At 47.0% G+C, this 10725-nt stretch overlaps 1 long non-coding RNA gene across 1 annotated transcript; it reads left to right on the top strand.

Annotated features, from left to right (window-relative positions):
- Positions 1–832: 832 nt before the first annotated feature.
- Positions 833–5123, top strand: LOC112590753 (uncharacterized). Its single transcript, XR_003114442.1, has 3 exons — positions 833–1091; positions 2018–2131; positions 4613–5123. It is a non-coding gene; the product is annotated as an uncharacterized LOC112590753 (long non-coding RNA).
- The last annotated feature ends 5602 nt before the right edge of the window (positions 5124–10725 follow it).

Below are 10725 nucleotides of genomic sequence, written 5' to 3'. Positions count from 1 at the left end.
TCTCCGAAAGTTTCGATTATGCGGACGAATGTTGCTCTCCCGATCGAACGAATCGTCTCGTTCAGCGTCCGTACTGTTCTTTTTTCAACGAATCGTAATGGATTCTGTCTTTTTTCCTCTCCTTCTCTCTCATTACCGCGATCGAGACGCTGCTGACGAGATTGCTGAATATGTCAATTCGAGTATGCTCTCTCCGGTGACATTAAGACAAATAATTTTCATATCTAGCTTACCCTGAAGGTTTCGGCCATGTAGACGAGTATTGGTCGCCCGATTAAACGAATCTCTTCTCTCGTTTGCGTCCTTAATGCTTTTTCCCCAAGCGTTACGGTCTCTCCACCGCGAGCTGTCTGCTAAAGCAATTGTCGAATATATTACTTCGAGAAAGTTCTCAATGAGATTAAAACAAACAACTTTCATAATCATCGCCTCACCTCCGAAAGTTTTGGGCATACGGACAAATGTTGCTGTCCCCTCCCGCTTTTCAACGAATCGTCTCATTCAGCGTCCATGTTGTGTTTTTGTCGACAAACTGTAACGGTTCTGTCACGACAGTCGAGGTCTGACAAGATTATCGAGTATGTCACATCGCAAACGCAAAAGTCCTCAGGGAGACGGGGACGAATAATTTTCACGTTCGGCTTACCTCCGAAAGTTTCGGGCATGCCAGACAAATGTTGTTTCGTCGTTTAAAACGAATCGACTCGTCGAGACATGACCGCCTACGCAAAACGGCCGTTCGGGCTGGCTGACCGAGCGTGGCCGAACTTGGCCGAGTGTCGCCGAGCTCACTGGGAGGACGCGCGAGCGGCGTCGGGTGTGTACGAAGCGCGCCGGTGAGAGAGAACGATCGTTGTTCGAAAAGTCAAATTTTTCGCGTGTACACGAAGCATCAAGGATTCGTATGTGAGGTGTGTTTGTGTCGCGCAAAGCCGTGAGACACTCTGTGTAAACGTGCGTCGTGAATCTCATCCTCGGTCGCTTCCAGTAGCGAATCATTCGCAACCCGGCACGTGCCGGCAGTCTCGAGCGAGCCGGCGAAAATCTAACCTAACCTTCAAAGGCAGCTGCGTACGGACAGCGAGCTCGAAGTAAGCACAGCGAGTTTCGTCGCACCAGGAGCCTCGGCGATCGCGGATAATCTCGGAGATTTCGTTAAGAGCCCGTGGTCTCGGACGACATACAATCAGAGTATTAGAGGCGTGCGAGAATACACGCGCACATTTTCTTGCATCATACGTTCTTCGACGGTGATGTTCAATGTCGCATCTCTCTCTCTCTCTCTCTCTCTCTCTCTCTCTCTCTCTCTCTCTCTCTCTCTCTCTCTCTCTCTCTCTCTCTCTCTCTCTCTCTCTCTCTCTCTCTCCCTCCCCTCCTCTCTCTCCCCCCTCTCTCTCCTCTCTCCTCTCTCTCTCTCCTCTTTCTTTCTCTCTCTCTCTCTTCCTCTGTGTGCGCGCATGGCTGTGTTTGTATGTATTTACGCAGGCTTGAAGCATGAGACCTCTTTTTGTGAACACTGTGACGACGTCGCATCGTTGATTATATTCGTTCGAATGTCTGCGAGTGGTGTTCTCTCTCTTTCTCACACACACACACACACGCACACACACATCAGTTTTCTTTCACAAAATACTTCCTTCACTTCGTCTCATTCTACAGCTTGCCCTAAGATTTCGTCGAATTTCCAGCTACATGTTCTGCGAAATTTGAATCCCACGGGTCTGGTCGACGGTTTGCTGTGTGTATATATATATATATATATAGTCAAGGTGTCGATAATTATTATTCTCGTTATGCCGTTTGTTAGGAAATAAATCTGTAGTGATGAAATATCATGGCATCCCGACCTGGTCCCGATCATACACAATCGTAACCAATCGTTTCCAAACATGTTGATACGTATTATTGACCGTGTTGATATTTGTCATCGAGCCGAGAGCGCGTCGATACTCTATCTCAATCTAAACACTGGGCTGCGCAATATATATTAATACTCAAGCCTATCTTTCGTTTACAGGTACGTAGTCTTCAAGTTCTTCTCGAGCAGAGCCTAACTATTCGGTCAGGTCCCAGGGAAGTTTCAACGGGCAACGTTTCGGTGGGTTTCGCGAACGACTGCGAAGCCGTGTTGGTGAGTAACTGAAAGCGATATACAGTCTATCAATAACAAATTCCAAGACCGGTCCGCGCGCGATATTATTATATCACTATTGCGCATCGGGTTCTCAGTTTCCACGTTTTTCTCCGATCCATCTGCATCCCGAGAACGACGATGACAACGGCGGCGACGTCGATTTCGAGCGCCTGGTTGCTCGAGGAAAGCCGGCAAAAAGGCTTAATTTCTTCAGCATGTGCGCCGGAGGTGACGGATCGCGGACGATAAACGGTCCTCTCTCTCGTCGTCGTCGTCGTTCCCGCTCTCTTTCTCGCGCGTCCTTGTATATATGCGCGGGTGCGCGAGCGTGCGTGTGCCTGCGTGCGTGCGTGCGTGCGTGCACGCAGGCGGCGCAGCGCACGAAAAAACCGCCTCGGTTACGCTCGGACTCCGTCTCCGGCGCGCGCTTTTACGGCCTTAGCAGGAGGTTCGACGTAAAATCGGCCGAGAGAGCGAACACGCGGCCGCTGCTGCTGCCATTGCGGTGCAGCCCGAAGAAATTACGAGTCGAGACGTGTCGGAGGGAAATACGCAGTCTCGGAAATTATTATTTTGTTACAACATGTGTGTCTCTCTCTCTCTCTCTCTCTCTCTCTCTCTCTCTCTCCTTCTCAGCCGGACACAGCAAGTGAAACGACAATGGAGGTCCCGGGAACAGATGTCGCATACTTTGGCCCTTGCACTGTTCACTCGTATCGTACGCGCGTACGATAAATTGCTCGGTCAAGAGTCTCGTCTAATTAAAGCACTCGACTTATTCGAGCAAGTTCGCCTTTCCTTTTTCTCCTTCTTCTTTTCGTTCTCTTCAACGTTTGAGAGGATTGCAGGAGCGCGGACGCGAGCGAGAATCTTCTCGTTTGTATGCTGGACTTCTGGATCGCGATCGCGGTCGGATGATAAATGACGGGCGGATTTACGGCCGTCCGATTTTCGTCGGCCGAATTACGTAAAAGACACGATTTAATGTAACGGGTTGCGCGTGAAATCGGCCCTGAGGCGCGGGACGCAACAAAGCGCGTCCACGTAACCTTGGTACGTTTCCGTGGCGAGAAAAATCGTCAAAGCAGCAACGGCCGCTTTCGCTTTCGCCCAGCCGATACACCTCGATTTCCCCTTTACTTCTTTTTCTTGCGACTCTTCCTGCGACTCGCGACGACCTTGCGGGGATATTACTCCGGGTGAGGGAACGGCGGCGGCTCGTCGTCTGTTTGTACGGCACAAATATTTCATGATCGTAACGATAATGAATTGACGGTTGAGCGAAATGATACAATTACCTCCGTGCGCGAGATGTTCTCTCACCTTCGCGTTTATAAATATTAATTCTGCTTTATATTTATTACGTAATTATTGTTTACGTATTCCCCATACGCGTGTATAAATATTATATATCGTGTAATAAAATACTCATCGTTGGATTTACGATGGGTACCATGCATAAACACAGCGCATTCATCTATGTAGTCTTCGACTAATTTGGAGATCTTTCCTCGCGAATTATCTCTAATGACAACATTTATGCTCCAACGATCTTAGACGTGAGAATAACCGACTCGAATAATGATCAGTTTTTGTTTTCTATTCTTTCAAGTTGACACGAAAATCTAGAGTTTGGAGTGACGCTACTTCAATGAAATTACGTGTATTTATTTATTCAGTGAGATTACATAGATCGCGTGAAAGAAGACCTTGATCGCCGCGTCATTAAGCGGCCTTCGCGAGAAGTCTGTCTTATCGTTTTCATCAGTAATTGAGCCAAAACGACGCGTTTATTCGCTATAAAAATTTAATGAACTCATGTTATGGTCTCTTAAGATGTTTAACACGACGCATCGATTATGACAATTAACAATCTCCGTTGAATAATCATAAATTATCAATGCAATTTAGATGTTGTCATATCGAAATAAATATGACATCACTACGGACTTTTTCGGTGACAGTTTCACTTAGACATCATGTTTATCTTAATTCGTAACTTTCGATATTTATTAATTATTAATATGTCTGTAAACGAATATCTCCATTTGAATTAAATTTCAAATATTTAATTGCCGATTTTACTCAGCTATATAATTTACAACAATTTATTTACGCTTTCTTCCCCCTCCCTCTCTCTGTCTAACCGATTTATCTTGGAAATTATTAAAATTGATTTCTGCATGTCTCATTAAATCTTATCTAACATTACGCTTATTTTGTACTAGATCACTTTTTTATAAAAAAAATTTAGTGATTAGTAAAAGTGAAAAGTAAAAAATTCGATCAGCGTATCTTCGTGAGATATATTTGACGTTGAATATTTTTCGCGAAAAAATATCTAGATTGTGCGGAGGGTTTGGTATAAAAAAAAAAATTTCTCAACACACCGATAATACAGGGTGCGTACAGTATTTGATGACACTCTTATATGTGAATATAATTTCTGGAGAATTTTGTTTGTTTTTTTCTTGTCAGATCATCAATGGAGGACTATAAAATAATGCAAGAAATGAAGAGACATGCAGTTATTGTCGCTATATGCGCGAAACACACCGATTTAGAAATCTCCAATTTTCTCAATTGCGCCCAATCATTCGTACATAAGGTTCGTCGTGAATTGGAAGCATCAGCTGGCGATGTAGAAACTGTTGCAAAACGCAAAAAACATGAGGAACGCTACTAAAAATACACAATTTGTCCAACAAGTGCAAGAGATCGTTGACGGAAGCCCTTCAAAGTCCATGAGGGGCATTGCGAGGGACCTGAATGTCTCTGAGAGCCTAATCCGTCGAGTTGTCCACGAAGACCTCCGCTATACGTCCTACGTTATGCGCAGAGGACAGTTTATGTCTGCACAAACTCGGGAACAGAGACTTATCCGAGGAAAACGTCTTTTGAACAAGCTTAAGCACCCTGAAGTTCCTAACATGTTGTGGTTTTTTTCTGACGAAAAAAATTTCCACCAAGACCAAAAAATTAATGGGAGAAATGACAGGTGGTTATGCTCACATCCTACAGAGGTTCCCCGTGTTATGCACACGAAGTTTCCAGCAACTGTCATGGTTTTAGGAGTTGTGAGCAACGAAGGACATGTTATGCCACCCCACTTCTTTCGTCAGGGGCTTCGGGTGAATGCTGCCGCCTACATCGAGGTTTTAGAAACAGTTGTGAAACCCTGGATTGATAGTGTACACGGGGACAGACCATACATATTCCAGCAAAACTCTGCTCCTTCACACAAAGCCATGACGACACAAGATTGGATGACCGAAAATTTCTATGACCACATTACTCCAAACTTATGGCCACCTAGCTCCCCAGACCTTAATCCCCCGGATTATTACGTATGGGGGCGTAGTTGAGCGGGAGACCAATAAACATCCTCATAATAATATTTCATCACTGAAGGATGCTATAACAACAACAATGATCAAAATGAACAAGGAGCAGTTGATTCGGGCATGCAATCGTTTCCGACCCCGGATTGAGTCCGTTATTGCCGCTAATGGGGATTTTATTGAGTAATTGTATAGTCTAGGAATCAATCAACGTCGTGTAAAAATTTCATGGAGTTATAATAAATTTTGCAAAAAATATGAACAAATTAGTTTTAATGTCAATTTGTCCTCAAATATCGTACGCACCCTGTATATTTTATATAAAGTAAATGCGCATAAGCGATAAAGAATACTGCGCCGTTAACAATTGCATTTAATCACTATGAACGGGAGCCGATAGAATCACTTAAGCGGCCCGTAGAAAGTATATTCTTTATAAATGTTGAATCGAACAGTTGGCTCGAGGAAACGATAATCGATAACCCGTTCTTGCGGATCGCACCGTAGTTTCGTGCTTTCTATGTCGTCGCAAATTGGAAAGCTTTCGGTTGAGTTGCTGGGACGATTAAAGTTTGCCGTTCGCATTAAATTTGAGGAAAGCTTCGCCGGGACGACGGAACGCGGCGTAAAACGCGTACCGCGTGGGTTCCCATGTTTTTATCGGAGCTCGAATCAAAAGCTCGGCGAAACTTATTGCGCGCGCGGGAGGGATTGAGGGATTGAACTTTGCGGGAACCAAGCATAAATTAATAACTCTTCAAAACTGAATTTTATTAGACCATCTGTTTCACACGCCTGATCTATCTGGCGGAATTTATGTCTCAAATATTTCTCGGGATGTTAAATTCTATGCTTATATAATTTCGGTAAGGTCCGACACAATTCAGTGGATAATATTTTCCGATATTGATATATATGATGTATATATTTAACATGTGAACTTTAAACATTTGAAAGACACATAAAGAGAACTGGCTGAATAGGTTTACCTGTTCCAAGTTAATTTCTTTTTTTAACATTTAAGAGTACGTAATTCAATCAATACGTACGTAATTAGAACTAATAACAGTCTTTGACCGCTCATGAAGCTGTCTTTATGCATATGACGTAAAAAAAGAAATGTCAAAGTCCCTCAATCGTCATTAATTTATTTTCTCTCATGTTTGATATCGACGTAATTAATTTAGCCAGCCATTCGCCATTATTCGCCGATATTGCCGTAAGATTTGCACAATTTTCTAGCCATTCAGCCGCGTAATTTCGCGCTCATTCGTCAGCGTCCCACTTCTTCGATACGTTCATTCTGCTCCATTCATTCGCGAATCTACGCGTGAATAAATCCCGCGGTTCTTTCTGATGGGGCGCGGGGATGGAGGGGGGGGAGAGGGCGCGGGTGCGCGCGCGCGCGCTCCGTCGCGAAGACGAGAAGACGTTCTAGGGAGCGAAACGCGAGTTAGATTAATCGTCCTCATCTTCCCGCTCGTGCGCGGAGCACTTTCTCGGAATTCTCCGGTCTCATTTTAATTGCGCGATTGGATGAAAACCCGACGCAAACCCGGTGCAGCCACATCTCTACTCAATCGGCGCTCGCTGCTGCCCTTTGACCGTCGATTCATTTGCAACGGGCCCTCGCGCTAATTTCATGTGAAACGAAAGCTCGTCTCAATGCCTACGGGATGTTCGCGTCGCGTCAGTGACGATTAGGTCGGGAAAATTTGTAATATTCATCCGCCGGCGCGCGGACGAGGGGAATTCCGCGGGGAAATTCCTTGTGCCAAAGTGAGATTGATTAAGAATCGGCGAACGTTATTTCGTCGACCCGTTTCGCGCGATTTTACGAAAATTTCAACCGGCGCTCGTGCTCCCTCATTAATCAGTCACGGGAGACGAGTCACGGGAGATTAATAGGGCCCGATTCTCCACGTGGCGCAAAATATTTTAGGATGAGTCGGTTATCGTGTCAGTCCAGTACGCCACACGTTACTCATCCGCGGAGTTACTCCCGATAAGGGTGATAGAGTACCGAAGGCGGGCTTCTGCTCCTTTCGCTATATATTCAAAAGACGTCTATACCTACACCTACACATGTATATACACACGGCAGCGGCAACAAGCGCGTCCAAGTTTTTTATCGCCTGTACCGCGCTGGCCCGTCTACTTTCCATTACCCGCGCAGTAATATCGTAGGAATTAATGGATCGCCGGTAAATCCTGGCTCTTTTCTTCCGCGGTAAACCAATCCGACAAAATGACTGGGCTGGCGAGTGCTACGCGGAAACGGACGGTTGAAAGCGCGAAATTTCCGCAATCGTCATCGCGGCCGGCGCTTCCGCGATTTTTATTCGCGCGAGTAATCCCGCGCGGAGCGAACTGGACGGAGCTAATCGACGTATTGACCTCTAATTATCACCGCATCTTAGCCGTCGCGACGTGGGCAGCGACGTGGGCACCGTTCTCATTTCACGACATTAACGTAACGCGATTCGAGTCTTTATGCCCGCTTACCTCGGAAGTTAATTCGATTCCTTTATGGCGCTCGTAAATCATAGTATGCGGAGACGTTTCTTTATACATCTCGTGCCTGAATCTGCGTGAACTGTAATAACAAGAAGTTACATCAGACTCAATTACAACGTCCCTCTTTGATAACAGACATTTTGATCACACTCTCTCTCTCTCTCTCTCTCTCTCCCTCTCTCTCCCTCTTACTACAGTAAAAAAAAAGCACCGTGTTTCATTTATGTGTATCGCCGGTTATTACGTTTTCTGATGAGAGAGCAATGCGAGAGAGCTCCTGCCGGTTATCTCTCGCGCGCATAATTATGCCAGAATGAACGGACGCGCTTACGCAGCGGCGCTCGATCGGGGGCACACCCGGTATAAGGAACGCAGACGGCTCTTGGCCCGTGGACTGGCCGACCAGCTGCTCCTCCAACGAAAAAGTACAAGTCAGCTGTTTTCCGGCGTGGCGCATGTCGCACCGGTTCCAGACGGATTCTCGACGGATCCACGAACGGAATGACGGAACGAACGGACGAGAGATGCGGCCGGGTCCCTTTCATTTTACAAGGCCGATCCGGAGAGCGAGCTCGATTTTATAACGACTCGTCGCGTCCGTCAAAGCGGTACGTCGTCATTCGCTCTCTCTCTCTCTCTCTCTCTCGATCTCTCTCTCTCTCTCTCCCCCTCTCTCTCTCTCTCTTGGTAAAAATGGGAACTTTCGATGGCGAACGTTTAGCTTGAGTGTCACACGCGCCGAAGTAATTTCAGGTGAGGTAATAACTGGTTACAGCGTGGTCGTTAAGCGTAGAAAAGCCAACGGAGGGAAAGGTTTGAAGGGTCTCGCGCGCGTGGACGAGTAAATATACTTAGGAAGCAGCTGCCCTCACGAAAAGTCAGCTGTTTCCTGACGCTCGCGTCGGTTCGTAGCACACGCCGATTAGAGCGCGATAGAAAAGAAATACGTGTATATCGAGCGAGCCTCGGAAAAAAAGGGAATTAGATCGGCGCGTAGTTAGTAATCGAGCGGCGTGACAAATGCTTCTCGATGCACTGCTGCGAACTCGCATCAGGTTCGCTAGAACGGTATAGTTGTAGGAAAGTAGGGAGTTGTAGGGAGGAGCAAATTGCTGACCGTGCATTAAAGTTCGTATTTCGATGTACAGAATACTCTTTCTAGGAAATAAAGATCGAATTAACGTGACAGTGCGAGCGAACCAAACGCGCGACATTCCGCTCAAAGGGGCCGGAATTTCTGTTTCTCTTAGAGCCGAATTTAGTCCGTAGAAGCCGGAAATTCGATCTCCTTCAACCACTTGCTTCGTCCGTTGTCACGTCTCAACTCAACCGATCATTTCCCTCCGTGCATGAATCGCTCTGAGCTTTGCTCGCGCGGTCACATTGAGTCTCATCGATAAGAAAAACATAAACAGCGATACGTGAAGAGAACGGTCCAAGTCTAAATGAAGTTCTCCAAGGCCTATATTTTGTCATTTATCTCTAAGGCGCGCTTCTTCCGGTTCTCATGGACGAGCAGTAATGGCGCATCGTCACCGTTATGTGAGTGAGATAAGCAAACCTTAGAGGATCGGCCGGGTCGCCGGGTTTAATTCCAGACACGCGGTCGTGTGTGTGTCTTCACACGTGGGAGAGATGCACTTGTTTAATTTCGCTCGGTGCTTTTTTCCCCTCTGGCGCGTCTCTCGACGCGCGATTGTTCGCGCGACGACGGGTTGAGAACCGCTGCCCTTTGTACCCGTTTGCCCGGAACGAAACGGAATGTAACCGACCAGAGAAAATACGTAGGGTATGTTCGTTGCGTGTAACGTCTCTCCGGATCCGGAGCAGGTGCCCCTTGCTGCTCGAGCGGGACTCAGGGCCGTACGGCCATTCTTCCGACACCGGTAAAAACTTGGTACGCGTGTCATAATTTAACGCCCGGCCAATCGGGCGATTTGTGACGTTACTTTGCCGCTATTGTACGTGTTTTACGTTAACGTCCGGTCCGACGGCGGTATACTTGGCGCGCTGCATTTCCCGCCTAATCTAAGGCGTACGCGATAAATGAGATATTAATATCGATGCACAACTGAGGAACGGCAAAGAGACGCGCCGAAGTTGTTTCGTCCAGCCGAACGAACAGGCCGAAAGAGGCCGATGCGGCCTGCGCCTGGGAAAACGCGTCTAGCAATTAGAGTTGATTTCCATCTGTCTTCAATATCGCCGGTATTAGTCGGCGAAATGATTGGAAAGTCGCGCGCGTGACGAGATTTAATGGCGCAGCTCGTCCGTCCGTCACGCGAATTCGGAATTCATCGAAGCGGCGGGACGGGCGCAGAATGCGAGAAAGTGAGATGTTCCTCCGCGTACTTCCAAAATTAGCGAGCGACGATCCGCGCTCCGTCGGTCGTAGCGGCGAAATGGACATGCAAAGTACGGCCGATTGCCGTGCGAAAAATCATACCGCGGTCAGCCGTTGCGGATTTTTCCGCCGCGATAAGGCGAAAGGCGATTCCGCGTGAACGCGATGAGACAATAACCGTCTTATCGGAAACAGCCCGGCGTAACGAGACAGAGGCACCTCTGTCTCCGTCTACACGCGGACACTCCTTGGAGTCCTTTAATTTTATGCCCCTCGAATAAGAGAATGTCAGCTTTCATTCGTCATCGCCCTTTCGTCGTCGTTTCCGCTGCCTTTGCCGCTGCCGGTTCGTTTGCGAATGTTTCCCGTGGATTTTCATCCTCGTATAA

Source organism: Harpegnathos saltator, unplaced genomic scaffold (assembly GCF_003227715.2).
Source record: "Harpegnathos saltator strain DR-91 unplaced genomic scaffold, Hsal_v8.6 scaffold144, whole genome shotgun sequence".
NCBI classification, from domain to species: domain Eukaryota; kingdom Metazoa; phylum Arthropoda; class Insecta; order Hymenoptera; family Formicidae; genus Harpegnathos; species Harpegnathos saltator.
Note: the sequence above shows the minus strand (reverse complement) of the source record. Positions and strands in the feature narration are given on the sequence as shown.